Source organism: Vanacampus margaritifer, chromosome 8 (genome assembly GCF_051991255.1).
Source record: "Vanacampus margaritifer isolate UIUO_Vmar chromosome 8, RoL_Vmar_1.0, whole genome shotgun sequence".
Classification (NCBI taxonomy): Eukaryota; Metazoa; Chordata; class Actinopteri; order Syngnathiformes; family Syngnathidae; genus Vanacampus; species Vanacampus margaritifer.
This window is the reverse complement of record NC_135439.1, coordinates 18,880,073-18,896,007: the sequence shown is the minus strand read 5'-3', so window position 1 is coordinate 18,896,007 and position 15,935 is coordinate 18,880,073. Positions and strand designations below refer to the sequence as shown.

At 39.6% G+C, this 15,935-nt stretch overlaps 1 protein-coding gene and 1 non-coding gene across 6 annotated transcripts in view; both read left to right on the top strand.

Moving 5' to 3' along the window:
* Window positions 1-26: 26 nt before the first annotated feature.
* On the top strand, window positions 27-99 carry trnat-ugu (transfer RNA threonine (anticodon UGU)). The gene has a single exon. It is a non-coding gene; the product is annotated as a tRNA-Thr (tRNA).
* A 4,143-nt stretch (window positions 100-4,242) lies between these two features.
* Window positions 4,243-15,935, top strand: part of ncoa3 (nuclear receptor coactivator 3) — a 33,296-nt gene continuing 21,603 nt past the window's right edge. For 3 of the 5 annotated variants that reach the window (XM_077572505.1, XM_077572501.1, XM_077572503.1), the window contains exon 1: window positions 4,243-4,380. The gene's annotated coding sequence lies outside the window, so the exon portion shown is untranslated. Of the gene's footprint in view, window positions 4,381-13,451; window positions 13,578-15,935 lie in introns of those variants that run through there. The other 2 variants (XM_077572502.1, XM_077572504.1) reach the window with 1 other exon arrangement.

The window sequence follows — 15,935 nt, the reverse complement described above, 5'->3', positions numbered from 1 at the left end:
AACAGACTAGTCAGGTTACAGGGACTGGCCTCATAGCTCAGTGGTTAGAGCACTGGTCTTGTAAACCAGGGGTCGCGAGTTCAATTCTCGCTGGGGCCTAACTGTACATTTTAAGGCTTGCTGTGACTTAACTGTAGGGCTTGGCTTTTGTACTGAATGGTTGAAGGTTCCAATCGCACTTAAGAAAAGCGGAACTGCAATTACTCATGGCGTCTGGCACTATTGCGCTACCTAACTGTTAAATATATAAATATTTATAAAGTTGTTGATTTTACATGAACTGAACAATCCCTGAAGAGAAGTACAATTGGCGTGTGTGGCTGTGTTTGTCTACAAACCCCAATTCCATTGAAATTGGGACATTGTGTAAAACTTAGTATACTGTGTAAAAACAGAATACAATGATTTGCTAATCTTTTTCAACCTACATTCAATAGAATATACTATAAAGACAAGATATTTAATGTTCAAACTGTTGCACATTATTGTGTGTTCTTTTTGTTGACTTTTTCGCAGTATAAAATATAACTACAGTACTAGTACTTTACCACTTAAGATTCATACAACAACAACATATACATAAAAGCATAGACAGAGCATAGTTTTCATTTTAAATGGTTGCTAGGATTGATCTTAAATCCAGATGTACTTACTCTATGCCTAAAGTTACAGTGTGTAAAAAGTTAGTAATAATAATAATACATCAGATTTAAATAGCGCTTTTCTAGACACTCAAAGACGCTTTACAATGCAATGGATACATTCATGCACTCACACATTCACACTGTGGTGGCGGTAAGCTACTTAAGTAGCCACAGCTACCCTGGGTCAGGCTAACAGAAGCTTGGCTGCCAGCATGCACCTACGGCCCCTCCTAATCAAATAGCGACATTGTGGATGGGGCGTGATATGCAGCTGTGACGAAACCAAGAAGCCAGCGCCGATGCCGGAGAAAACAAACCTGACATGGATGAATGGACGCTGAAATTAATTCTGTTCTTGCAGAATTACTCACCGTTTCCTAGTTGAATGTTGAACAGCGAGATGCGTTTCATTCATGCTTTTGTTGCTGGTAAAGATGTTCGACGAGAGCTAAGACATTTTCATCCGTGGCCGTGATTTGTCAAAACAAATGTTCACAATGCCGCATCGCCCAATCAGCTCTAAGTATTGTACAGATTGTCCCGCCTTTCCCGAGCAAATCACCATTGAGCAGTCCCAGATTGATATTGTGGAGAACTCCCTTGAGTGGCTCACAATATCAATCTGGCTATTGCCAGGTTACATGCAAGAACCATCGGGGCTAACTACTTTTGGCGAAGTTGTCCTTTGGGCATCCGTAGCAAGAAGATGGCGGTGAAGTGAGGCTCTAACCATGTAATATTTTTCAATTACTAGACATACGATTATATTAAAAAAATGTATGTTGGTGTAATAGAACTTTTTTTTTTTTGCATATTATTGAAATCAATAGTGGGTTTTTAAAATAAATGAATTCTTAGTTTAGCACTAGATGATTACACACTGTCACTTTAAGCACTTAACTACACATTTATAAACATCTGTCGTTCCAAAATGAAAGGCAGAAATTATCTCTAAACCACAAGATTTGACTTGTTTCTTTTGTCATATTAAATTCATAATGGCAAAATATCAACATAAATATTTTGTTTGTTTTTTGTGTGTGGAAATTTTAGAATTACCGTTACCTACAGGGTTTGGGTGGAATCATTCTGCCTTTCTTCAAACTTATTTTTTAACTTCTTTGTATGACATTTAAAAAGTGTAAAGCATGAAGTCACATCACTATTCTGTTGTTAGATGTAAATAGTTCTGTTTTTATTTGGTTTAATTACCGTTTATTATAAAGATTTAAAGAAAAAAATAGTTGTAGTATACTCTCAAGTGTAGTAGCATCTACAAGCTGACTTGTCCAACATATTGCAAATCATCAGGTGAGTAAAATAATAAACAATTTCAATCACAATCATTCTACAGCACAGTATTTTGACTGCAACATCAATTCCCCATTCAGGTAGTGTCACTCAAGGCTCAATTAGTTAACATTAAATAATAATAAAAAATATATATGCACATTGTGTTTTTTTCCATTGTTCAAAATAATCTCTTTAGAACTAATTAAGAGGTCGTGAGGAGTTTCTATCAACATAGGTTTACCAACAAGTAGCCTTTTAACAGTAGCTTAACTTAAAATAGCATTTTTTTGTTTACTCCCTTTTTACAAATTCTAAGTATGTGGCGCTAACAAACAACATAGCACACAATTTTACTCGAGCTATATTATTTTACGCTTAAATTAGCTAGGCCACACGTTCGTTTTCAGATAGTTAGGGGCGAATTTTGTTCATTTAAGTTCGTTCTATAAAAGCGCAAAATTTAAACCTAATTCGTAATAGTGACGACAGTGTCCCGCTTACAAAATGCATTCACATTTTTGCTATTTTGTGTGATGTTGGCGTTAGCCATCGTACCTTTTGCTCCTCCGGAGGCAGGTTCAGGTTGTGACATCTGGCTCGTGTGGGTGACTTCTTTGTAAGGAATTCTGCAGGCCTCGAGATGGCGCTGTCGTTAGTCATTCGTCCTCTTGTCACCGTCGCAAGTAGATTTATACTGTGATCGTCTGATAGTAATAGCCTATATATAGCAAATTTTAAACATAAAAGTAGTAAATTTAAAGAGAAATAGCACGTTGTTAGTCCAACTCTTCTGTTTCACAGTGTACTAATTCAAATGTTTGTGAAATCATCTAACATCATCTGAAAATGTAACTTACAATACCAGCGTCATCGTGGCAATTTCCATTACATCCTATAACTGGTATTTTTGTTATTTATCACGAATGAAAATGAAATGCCAAACTTGAGTAAGACCACAAGATATTAAATGATTGGTCTCTTTACCCCCAATTGAATAATGTGATGTTGATTGAAAAATTGATAACAATGTCGCCTGTGTCTAGGATTTATTGAACTGAGTGTGCTGTGCAAGCTGTATAGCAGTTTGCAGGTAAACCAATCTGAATACAATAATGATTATAGGGCTATCTCCTGTCCTTTCAAACTGTTATCTCCTGTCCTTTCAAAGTAGCAGGAGTGTATGGGGGGGAGGGGGGCATGGAATTAAGTGTCTCACACTCACCAAGGGGGAAGGTCAGTTTTGCATGTTTTGTTGGGGGATGGGGCACAAACAGGGGCCTGCATGGCCCCTCAGTGGCTCTCTGTGGAATGGAATTCTATCTCTCTCTCTCTCTCTCTCTCTCTCTCTCTCTCTCTTGCTCTCTCTCTCTCTCTCAGTATAAACAGCATAAAGCCCTTACAGTAAAAAAAAAAGAAAAGAAAAAATAAGTCACTTAATTTATTGCATTTCACGGTTTGATCAAGTATTTATTAATTTTGGGGGTACAGATAATAGGCACAGCTTGTGTGTGGGATAATCAATACACAATCATCTTTGCTTTAAGGGGCCCAACAAGACATCATGAATAACTGTCCATGTGGTTGCTACTTGCAAAACATGTTGGGCGACATTGTCCGAATAGCAGCTATTGCCAAGCCTGACTGTCGTAAAATGTTTCAATGGATGACATTGAACTTCACTGATTTATCACCAGAATTTGACTTGTATTTTGCTTGACTTCCTTCTCGGTAGCTAAATAAATAAATAAATAAATAAATAAAATCCAAGCCCTTGCGCAAAGAAGAGTACAGGGCTAAGACTGTCTTTTTCATCTTGCATGTGTGATGACTCACTAGTGGTCCTAGTACAGTATTATTATTCATAGGCCTATGCCAAATTGACATATTTTCAGTGTCCAGAAGGGGCAGTTGTTGCGCAATGGTGACATTGTTTTTATATAAGGCAACATAAAATTAGCTTGTAGTACCTGTTACATGCAAACCCGTTTGATTTTGTATGTCACAGAGAGATTATACAACCTGCACTGTAGCAAACGCCAGGATACCGCTGCATCGCTTTACTACAAATGGGCACACAACACAGTTATTAATGCGTTCAGTTTGAAGTTATGTAGTTAATAAGTCTAACCCTTACATTTCCAATGTCTCTTGTCATGATAACTCGTGAATGAAGCTGACTTCCGGGCACGCTATAAATACATCTTTAAATCCCTACTAATATCTGCGGGGCAAATCATGTTCATCGCATTGTGTACGTGTAGTAGCATTCCATTTCTACGGAAGGTAAATGACTACATTACCCAGAATGCACGTGGTTCTGCCCACAAGCTGGCTCTCCGTCTGGGAGTGTTTCCCATTTAAACAAACACGGTCCTTCCGAAGATGGCGGAGAGTTTGTAGAGATGTAAAAGAAACTGCTTTTTCAATGAAAACGTCGAAGCCGGTGAGTTTATTTGAAATATTTTGTCATCAGTCAATGAGCGACTTTCGAACTCTGTTGCTACCGTGTGTTTTGACTGCGTAAATTTGTCACCGAGGCAGTTGCTGTAGCTCCGCTTCGGAAGCAGACTATGGTCCCTAAGCTGTCGCGATACAGCGAGCCACCTTTCCATTCTCAGTTATTTGGTTTTATTTGCCATCTGAATTGTGCGTTGAATACAACGATTTGATGCACTCGTTTTGGGTAAAATGCGTGTACTCGTTTCCATGTGTTTGCAGGCGCCTTCCATGTACAAACTTTATAGCGTATATATGGCTTGTTCGCGGGGTGCAATACGATAGCCAATACTCACCGTTGGTTTATGTGTGGGACATACTTGTGTTCGGTTATTGTTTTTCTTTGGCACCGCTTGACATATTAAACAACACAACGGGATGGCTTCGAGGGTAGTAAGTATTTTTAGCCAGCCAGCTTGACTTGCCTTCAAGTCCAACTGTAGAAATTATCTCGTCAAAGAGCTTGTTACAACACATTAGTTATGTTACAATGTTAGTTATTAGTTAGTTATTAGTTACAAACCCACTGTCTGTAATATTCAAGTCCAAATTCTGCGCCAGGGGATGTGTATAGGCTGTGCAATAGTGGTTAGGGCGATCGGCCTGAAAGTGCTGAGTGATGGGTTCGAATCCCACTCTGTACATTATTTTTATTTTTTATTTTTTACAATTTCTTGCAGCCAGTCGAGAGTTGTAAACGAGTCGTTTTGCTTCACGCGTTTTTTGAAGACTTGAACAGTTAGCGAATTTTGCGCAAAGACAATGTGTTGAATTTAGTGCCATCTAGTGGTGAACTAAAAGAATGCCATGATCTAAGTTCGAATTGCGTGCATTTTGAAGCAAGTACACTAAAGTCACTTTGCAAGCCTACCACTAATTACTACGTTTGTAAAGTTCTTCTCCGTCGGGTATCCGTAACAGAAAGATGGCAGGGAAACACATCAGCCTCCTGTATGTTGCGGCGCGACCTATGTAATATAATTAGCAATTGCTAGACAGACGAAACAAAATGAAATCTTTGTGAAATGACACCAAAGGGGGTGAAGCAAGGCAGGAACCACAGCGAGTACATGACCCGGTTTCGGTGATTGACCAATCAGAGCTGGTCACGGCAAAATAATGCTAGCAGGAGAGTTGACGGTCACGGCAAAATAACCACTGCCTATTGTTTATTGTCATCTGGTACCACATTACCTCACATATGCATATCGTACTCCTGTCATAGTTTTATGATTATATACATGCACAAAGGGCAGCCAATGAAGTAAAAAAAAACAACAACATTTTTTATTCACCACTGGATCACGTGTCCTCAGAGATGACAACGAAAGCTGGATTCCAAAGCATCTGTTAATTATTATTTGCTGGGCTTTACTGAGATTGCATATGCGTGATTGTGATAGCAGGCAAAATGGCATATCATGTTAGTTTTAACTGCTGGTAAAATCACATGTAGGACATTTTGTATGTGCAAAAGAGCAAGAGACAGGCAGATGCAGACAGATGTTGAGGCTGAACACTTCAGGTGGACTTGTAAGACTTGTAATATGTACATCACTAGCAGGACACTCGCATAAGTGTAATTGTAATTGTTTTGAAAATAGAGATTCTTGATTTGATAGTGGGCACATCATGCTTCCGTTTTAAATATGGCACCTGTGGAATTTAAGTCAAAATACTGCTGTTTCCACCCCCGACTGAATGTACAAGCAGCCCTCCTCCAAGTTCACGCAGGAGCAACATTGACCCCAGTTTTGTATCTTGGCTTAGTGCTGCTGTCAGAAGGTGCATTCACATATACTGCCAAATGAGTTTTATGTGATTTTGGTGTAAAACCATCTGAGTGAGAGCTTTAAATGCACTTTTCATTCTCTTTGCTAGCAGCCATCTTTGCCTATTCCTCCTCAATTTGCACATGCCTACCTGTAATCAAATAACTTTTGAATCCACTGCCGTAATAGTTGCATTTTGCCTGCAGGAATCAGATTTGCTCTTCTCTTCGGAAATGTTGCTGCTTATGTAAGTCAATGCAGAAAGTCTGCATATAGCTGTGATATATCAATAATGCAGGGCAGGAATTGAAATTGTTTCTAGCTGGGAAATAAGGAACAATGTTCCTGAGTGTAGATGCACTGTTCGTTTTGAAGCTGATGGAATGCCATTACTCATGCCCACATATGTGGTATTTTGGAAAGTGGCAAAATGATCACTGTGGGAATCTGTCCTATAGACTGCTTCTGCTCATATTCTTGGTAAATGGAGCCCCCTGTCCCCCATTCTCTGTCCTTTTATCTAGCACTTTCTTTCTCCCTCACACAGGGTGTCAGGCTGTGTTAACAATGAATCAATCTTTGGGGGCATTCTTTGACTGCAGATGGGGTGAAGAAGTGACTGGGATGCATGGCTTTGGCTCTTTGTCTGTCAGCCCCTGTGCTCTCAATAATTCATTAACTTATCACTTTTTCTCATGAGAGCCAGAAAAGTCTGTTTTCTACAGTGGCAACTTTGGTTACATAATGCGAGTAGATTATTATCTAAAAATGCTCAGATGTTGTCCTTTCGCTAACACATTTGTGTTGTTTAATATGAAAGGTTGGACAGGTGGGATTGGATTTAAACTAACACGTTTCATTTGACATACAGACATTTATTCTTATTGGTAGCTTTGGGACTAAGTAATAACAATTCCCACATGGTTGTGCATATTGATTACTGCCTTCCCATCGAGTACGTTCTGTGCACTGCTGTAAAATTAAAAATGGCGCAACCGTAGAATTCTTTATGTATTTTCATGGTGGGCTGTGATGAATTGTTAAGTTAAATTGCTATGAAAATAAAATAGCTAATAATATTATCACAGACAAATGCATACTTAAGTGAGTTATTCATCATCATACAGTTGGATCTAATAGCATTATCAAAAAGGTATAATCAGTGTCCTTTGACTCCTGTCTAAGGCTTTTTGGGTGTTGGCCCTGTGGCCCTGTATATTCATGATATATATTCAAAACGTTTCATTGATGATTTCATATTTAGCATATTTGTACCATTTAAACCGTTAATAAAATTTGAGGTGTAATGATTAATTGACAACTAATTGGTTATCAAATTAATCAATAATTATTTTTCTGTAACTGATTAATCATTTAGAGACCTTGTTTAATTTAAAATTGTCCAAAAGATCAATGATGATTGATCAACTTAAAAATATTAAATATTTAAAAAAACAACAACACAAGAACGTGTTTATTTAAATAAATTTACTGTATTTATGATGTTGTACTAGCCCGCTTGGGCCAACGTCAGTGAATATTGGGTGGCCCGACACACTGTTAATGCAGAACTCTGATAATTGTTAATTATGTCTTTGTAAACTAAAGTCTGACCGGTATCAGCAAGAGGTATTTCAAATCTGCCACACTAAAGTGGCAGGTCTATTTTCGATAGCTGTCTCCAGTTTGTTTTCGTCAAACTGCATTTTCTTTCTCTGATGTTTGAATAGATAGAATTCCTTCAGTGTTAGTCTGCGACCGAGAGACTGGGACTGAGATAATGATGATAACGTTAAGTTTCATTTCTTGCAACTGCCATGGTATGTGTTATGTTTTAACATTTAAGAAGGACAATTGTAGAAGATGATGCAGTTTTCTATGTAGGCAAGAGTGTGTTTAGGCTAAATTGACAGAAAGCCGGGACCTTATAAAAACACATTTAATTAAATACATCTGTTGCGCAAATTAATTGGCTTACTGGTGTATTTTTTCTTTCTTTAAATTTTTACACTTCTCTCTGAAATTCCTGTTTACATGCACTGGATGTAGTTGGATCTTTGGCCAAACTTTGTCTCCCTTTGCAATGCCAGCTAATGATTATGCTCCTTAAGTTCATTTCGCTATTGGTTTTTCAACCAGAAAGTTGTGGGATGCTACTCGCTAGTTGCTAAGTGGTAAAATTGACAACTTTATAGCTCCGTACATTTTGCACATAGCGGTATGTTTTTATTTGTTTTTGTATTGTTTTTTTTACAAATGGCTTAATGTGTTATAAGAAGGTGATGGAGACAGGAAAAAGTCATGTGTTGTGCCATTGTAACCCTTTTTTCTCACTTTAATATGAAGGTCCTTTTGCTTTTTTTTTTTTAAATAGCCATTAGCTGTACAATAGATACACAGTTGACCTCATATTTACTTGTATAATATTTAAGACTAACAAAATGCAGGCAGTTTATTTTCAGTCTACTTTTTTACGCATTTATGAAAATGCGAACGTCACGTGACCAAACCCAGATAACAGAAGAGCTGTTAGGCGCTGTGATGTCATTTTCAGTCGAGAGCAAGTGGCATAATGGCCGCTTCTTGAGATAGATGAAAATGAATTTGTGTTTTTGTGTGCTTAATTCAACAAACGCAATATTAATCACAATGCTGTTTAATCCGCATAGAGCATATTATTGGAAAGAAAACATTTTACTTGCGTTCTCCTTTAAGATAATGGAACCTGAATGTATTTCCTTGCCTGTCCAAATCTGGCCCATCCTCCCATCTTGACTTCATCTTCTTTAATTGAGATTGAAATGGTTTTAGGATCCCTGATAAATCCTCTGCAGAGACGGCAGGATACCAGCACTCTGGCTCATGAGTCGTGAGTGAAGTGTATGCAGTACTTTGAAGAAGTACACAAGTGTACTCTATACATCAAAGCCAGATGTAAATGCAAAAGATACTTAGAAGTATACTTTTTAGTATGTTTAGTATGATTTAGGGGTTTACATGTGTGATTGATTGAAAACTTTTCAATCAATCTAATGATTCCCCCCCCCCCCCCCCCCTTGTGCATGTAAACACATAATTGTCCCCCCACTAGTGATTTCACTTTGGAAAAACTGAAACACTGTCTGTCTTTATTCTCTGATTGGTGCCTGCCCCCAATTCATTTTGCTTCTTTGTCTTCACTTCACTGACAAGTCGCAACCCCTTGGTTTTCTTCCGCTGCCGATTTCAACAATCGGGTCCTCTTTTCTTAATTTTCTCAACAATATGGGCTACTGTACCAGAAACGTTTTGGTGTTACATGAATACTGGTCTCCTATATAAATATAAAAGGATACAAGAAAGTTGAATATTACTTTGTTGTTTAGATTGGTTCTGTATTAATAGAAATATATCCATTACAATTTTAGCAAATTACACACACCCCTCCCCATGTTGAGCAGACTTGACCTTAAATTACCACAGTGTAGATGAGCAGGAGTCACAGTAGTCGTGACAACACAGAGCTGAAAGGAAAGCCCGATTGTATCCCCTAATTGAAATATGACTCCCTGCACTTTTTGTCAGGCACAAGTACTGTGGAGTTAAGAAATAGTCGAGCTGTATCATCTGCCTGAATTGTTTTAAATTGCATTGTTTTATGGTAATAGAAGCATGAATGCTTAATGTTTGTAATCAACATACTTTGAGCTCTTAATGCAACCTGGTTTCTCGAAGTAGTCCTGAGTTTGTATTTTTTTTATGTCTTGTGGTCAGTTGAGATTTTGTGTTCAATGTTTGTGTTTTCCAAAGTTTGCTTTCTACCAACACTCTTGATGATCCTCAACAGGTAGGTTTGCTTCCTCTGCTTTCGTCCTCCCAGCTAAATATAGAAAACTCTGCCTAACAAGACAGGCGTGTTTCCACTGCTGAAATATTTACTGTGACTTTGCCCAAACAAGTGAGAGTCTGAGTAGAGCGGCTCATCATACCAGATTGTTATTCTCAACTCCGAAGAAGCCAGACAGCCGATTCTCGGCGTGGAGTCAAGTGAAGCGGTGCAGTTTGCCCTTGGACTGTTTTTAAAGTCACATCTCATTCACCCCCTCGATCCCCTCATCTTCAACTTTGTGGCAATACCCAAGTGTCAGGCAAGCTGAGCCATATGTGAGCCATGCACACTTCTCAAAGCCAAACGGGCAGCCTGAAGCAATCATTGCACCCAATTCCAGTTTATAACCAGCAAGGATTTGGAACAGTTAACTCTCTGTAGTCCCTGCCGATTGGACGAAAGCAAGAGTTTATTGGCAGAGGGGGTGCCAAGAGCTTTGTCCCCCTCCTCTCCTTGCCCTTCCTCTTTAACTTCAACTCTCCCTTTAACTCCCCACCCCCCTAGCTAAAGAATGCTCGTAAAATGAGTTCACCTGAACAAGCCAGCGGGGGGAAGGGTATCCCGGGCACAGTTTTGTGACTATTGTAAAAATCCTAGCAAGACTTTGTTTGTGTTTTGTTTATAAGAAACGCTTTGGGGGAAGAGACAGAAAGGGCGACAAGTTTGGTTTGTGTCATAACTGCTACCAGATGCTCTCTTTCTGCCTCTTTTGGCAGCTTCAAGTGAAGAGAGGGAGCCGAGTAAAGGAGGGGAGAGAAAAAGTCAAGAAAAATAGACTGACGTTTGTAGATGAACTTTTCAACTGTTACATGGACTTTCCCCATCTTCTCTTTTTCTATAGATTACCTGTTAATTCCATGCTGCACTTTGTGATCAGCAAATACTTTCAATTTATAGTACACCTAATATAATAGGTAATGTTTTGCAGCATTTGGACCGATCTTTTGGTTCTCCGTGTGACCCTAAATATGCTTACTCTTGAAACTCTGTTCCTGTACATAATCTTTTGGGCCCACATCATTTATCATCAAGCTGGCAGAATGGGGTTCTGTTGCATCAAGGGTGTAAAGTGTGACTGCTGTCAGCCATGTGTGAGGGCAAAAATGACCCCTCCGAAGCGTTTTAATAGTTCCTGATATGTTCAAGTTTTTTCATTAGTGGTCACAAGGAAAAAACAGCAAAGTCTTTTGTACAAACATTTGGACTCAAAATCAGGTGTATATTTTATTTAATAGTTATACTGCTAACCACAAGACTTGTATGCATTGTATGCAGTGCACTCAGAATTTCCGTGGAGCCTTTCAGTTATTAGCAAGGTCATTGTCCTGTAAACAAGGCCTTAGTTTACAGCACTGTATTGACCTTTTGCACGTGACGTCACAGCCCTCATGGGAACGCCCCCTACGGGACGCTGGACAGCAAAAGAGCCACTTGCTTGTATTGTAACCATTGAATCTCGTACAGCGTAAAGTCCTTTATCTAATCGATTATCATATAAAATGGTCATATCTTGCTGTGTGGTCGTTTGTGCAGACAGACAAAGTAGTAAACCAAATGTTGCTTTTTATCGCATACCTAACGAAGACAAATGACGTCGATTGATAGCAGCAATCAACAGAAAGGACTGGCAGCCCACAAAGTGTTCACGGATTTGCAGCGATAATTTTTTGCGAGGTTAGTAGATAAATGTTCATACATTTTACTAGTAAACGTACACTCTTAACAAAGATTGTAACAGAGGTGTCGAATTGCGTGTTTCAAATCACATTAACGAGCCAGATAGTTAGCATCCACTCCAACTGCACGAACACACAGCTTAGTTTTAAAAAGCGCCTTCTTCAAAACTATTAAGTGCATTTGACCGTTTAATAATGGGGGATTTGGTCTTTGTGCTTGGAGTTTTTCACTCTGGAGTCATATTCACGAAATTACTGCATAGCTTGCCACTACGATAGTCACTTGTTCCATGCTAGTAAACATAGTAACATAACACCATCACAGCGTTTCAATATAACACGGACTATGTAAAAATAAGTCAGTTAGCATGATAAACATGTTTTACCTTTGCATAACAAGGTATATTGTCCCCCGGTGTGAGCGTAGCATCTCGTCCCAGAGACCCAGCCAGCGTCGAGCTTTTGAATCAGGCATTGACTACATAATGATATAGGTCGTGTGCTGTGAATTTGATTAACTTGGTAAAAACAGCAGGCATTAGAAGGTAATGTGCTGTTTTCAAACTAGCGATCTCCAACTTAAGTAAATATCGCGCTCTATGAGTCCCGACTAAATGTGCAACTTCCACTGACAGGCAACCTTCGGTTGAAGTAATAGATTCCATGGCGCAATGGGCAATAATAACGTTTAATTTGTAAAATAGCAGTCGCTAAGTCACTAAGTCGCTCCGGGTCACGTCCACTTCCATTCAACAATCATGTCCGTCATAGGGCAGTCACGTGATCACGTGACGTCGGTGCAAATGGTCAATAGTATGTTATATGGTTATCGAAGGTGGTAAATCAAGGTCCAGGAAGTAAAAATCCTACTTCTACTCACCCAACAGGTACCTACCAGTTGAATCGAAGCACCTGCGGTTAAAGCCAAACTGGGGCAGGGCTTTTACTTTCTGGACTTTGCCACCACCTCTGATGATTATCTTAAGTTTCCTCAAAGCTCATCTTCACTATCCTCACTAGTACTACCCACTCCATATCTACAGTGGTTCAACTTTGTTGTATTGTTGCTGAGGCGTGTTTCCATTTGATGTCATTTCTCTGAGATTTACAATACAGAACCACCCCCACATTTTTAGTTTCCACAAGTGCAATTTTTACTTTATTGTCACCTTCAGTTCAAAGAGAGTCTAGTCACAAACGATCCCACACCATAGTTAAGGGCTGTAGACATACTACAGCGTGTTGACACTGGTAAGGCATTTGCCATATGATTAGTCTTTCATTCGTTTTTTTCTTAAACACCACACAGTTTGAAGCTAACCATTTTGCTTTCACTTATCTGTCCTTTTGTCAGTGTCTGAAAGGGTGTGGCATATAATAATGAACGTGGTTAATATTGTGAGGTTGATCTTGAAAAAGGAAAATTCCTGGCCTGGTTGAACATTTCATTGACTGGAACATGATTGATCAATGACGTTTTGTTTCTACGCATGTGAACACCATTTAAGGCTGTTTGATTCATAAACTGACAAGTCTCAACTATGTTGGAGTACATTTTTCTTGCGTGCTTAAAACCAGTTGAAGGACCTGATTGGCAGCACAAGCGTAATCATACTTCAGATTACAAAGAGTTGCGTGTCACAAAGTCAAAAACAAAAGCACACTTTTATGCAGTAAAGGGTGTGTGTGTGCTTGTGTTTCTCTGTCCTACTAATCTCGCCGCCTTTTCAACTTGTTCTTTCTTTGAACATTGAGTGGACGGAGGGAACTAGAGGAAAAGTAAGACTCCCCCTGATCCTGAACTTGACTTTCACAGTCTACTTTACAGGTAAATCGGCCCGTCTTTCTCTGCAGTGTGCCTTTTCGAAATCTTTCACTCGCGGTCTCTGTCAACACATGAAAACTGGCCTGCCTGTAAGGAAGAAAGGAAAAGAAGCAGTGAGAAGAGAATTGGGCGACGGGGCTGGGGTGTATTTGTGAAACTGCCGTCAGACCATCTTTTGAGCTAAATTCTTTGTAGGGGTCAGAGTTAACACACTACAGTGTTGCGCCGTGATTGGCTGAGGAAAGGTGAAATAAAAACCACAGTAAACTTTTGACCCCGGCGCAGGAGCGCTGCAGGAACGCCCAGCCTCAGCTCTGGCATGGTGGAACAGAGCCCGCTCTCTTCCTGTGTTTACTCCACCAATCCAACAGGAACGTGGGGGGAGGGGTAGAGAGCGCAGTGTGGGTGGAGAGAAAATGCACTGGGAGAGAATCAGTGGTGCGGTGCAATCTTAAAATGACTGTGAAATATGGACATGCACACTTCTCAATTCAAGCAACTCCTTTTGGCTCAATATTGTGTGTTTTTTTTTTCATTTTCAAAAAACATAAAATATTCATAATGGCTGACATATCTTCAGTCTAAATGATCTTGGGCAGCATGAGATTTTTCAGTTGCAGATGCAGAAGAGGTTTGCGTTATCAGAGTGGCTAGCATGAAGGCCGATCAAACCCTGGCGCTCTGGCTGTGCTGATAAAAGGCGAGTTAGCCATTGATTAATGAGCGCATTTCCATGATTTTAGCCTGGTGCCATCACTGGTTCTCCTCGCATCACCCAACCATGTTTTGCATTTCTTTTTCTCTCACAGAACCCCTCTTCCATGTTTTGTATACCATTAGTATTTATTATAGCGTTAAAAAAAATATTGGTTCGTTTGATCATAACACTGCAGCAGCATTTGGACTTTTGTGGTCGAATCACAGTCCTCGTGGGTCCTTTCCTGTTTCTTTCTTTTCTTTGTCGGCATTCATGATGGATAGTTGTATGAGACGCATTTGGAGAACGTGCGTGCATACGCACATGTGCACACACGCACACACAGCTTAATCTGTCACCTCTTTGTTTCCACTTTCATTTATTTCCCCCCATTTTTTTCTACACGTTGCATTTTTGGGTGAGAAAATTGGAAGATTCTCACCCTGCTTACCGGAGATGTGTGTGTGTGTGTGTGTTTGTTGGCTGAGGGTGGGGGTTGTTTTTTTCCCCTTTCTATTAAAACATCTCTATGAAAACAGTTTTCCTCTGCTTTGAAATATTCCCTCTCCCTTGCTGCTGCTGTCATCACTGGACCTCATGTGCACTCCCAGAGTAAAGCATAAACACAAGCAGGACAAATACCTGTTCTTTCGAAACACGTTATTTCGATGCCATTATGAATACGTCATGCCAGCTGCATGGGAATTGATCCAGTGCACCATAGTTTACACAACGTCGTATTGATGATTTATACCACATTCAATTCCTTTGCACTTTCTGCCAGCCAGCCCCACATAGAGTAACGCGGCTGAACAAACAACAATAAACAGTTGAGCTGCCTCACCCGGTGTGTGTGCTTTCGCAACTAGTCTTAATGAGTTGCCGACCGTCTGCAACGAGTTTGGCTGCACATCCAAATATTGAATCGAATCAATGGTGTCACAGCAGTACACTCAATCAAAACCCACGGTTATATCATGTGATCTTTCGCCACCAAAATTACATTTGCTGTTATCAAGCGAAATCCAATTTGTCGCCGGCGCTAAGGTTTAGGATGCAGAAAAAGTTCATTTTCACTGCGCTCAACAATGAATTCAGCTAGCATTGCTAACAGCCTCTCAAATATACAGTACATAGTCTCGCATTTCTTCTTGCCAGTTTCCTTTTTTTTTAGTCTCTGCCAATGGAGAAATCAAGCTACAGCAGCTCGAGCAATTCTGTTTTTCCTTGACAATCATGCCATGTTATTTGTGGTTCAATAATATAATCTGTGTGGTGCTTCAAAGCATTAACCATAATGGCGGTGATTGCATTTTTCTGTTGTGAGTTAGTATGTGTGCGAGGGTCAGGTTGCGCACTGTAATTTGTTTGTGATTGTTCTGGCAAGCAAAGATAAACGAAAATGCACTAGTTGTACCTAATAATTAAGTTTTTATATGAATTAAGTGAAACGGGGGAAACCGGCAGCAGAGACTGATTAAGATGAGCTTGCACGTTCCGACGAGATTTACTTTAAAAAGTCTAGTAAAGTTTCTAGTTAAACTCCTTGTAAAATTTACTTAAAATTTCTGAGTGCATCAACCTTTACTAGGCGTTTTCAAGTAAATATCACTCCATTTTTGTGTTCCCCCCGGACGAGCAGTAGAGCTGGTAGGATGGTCTTC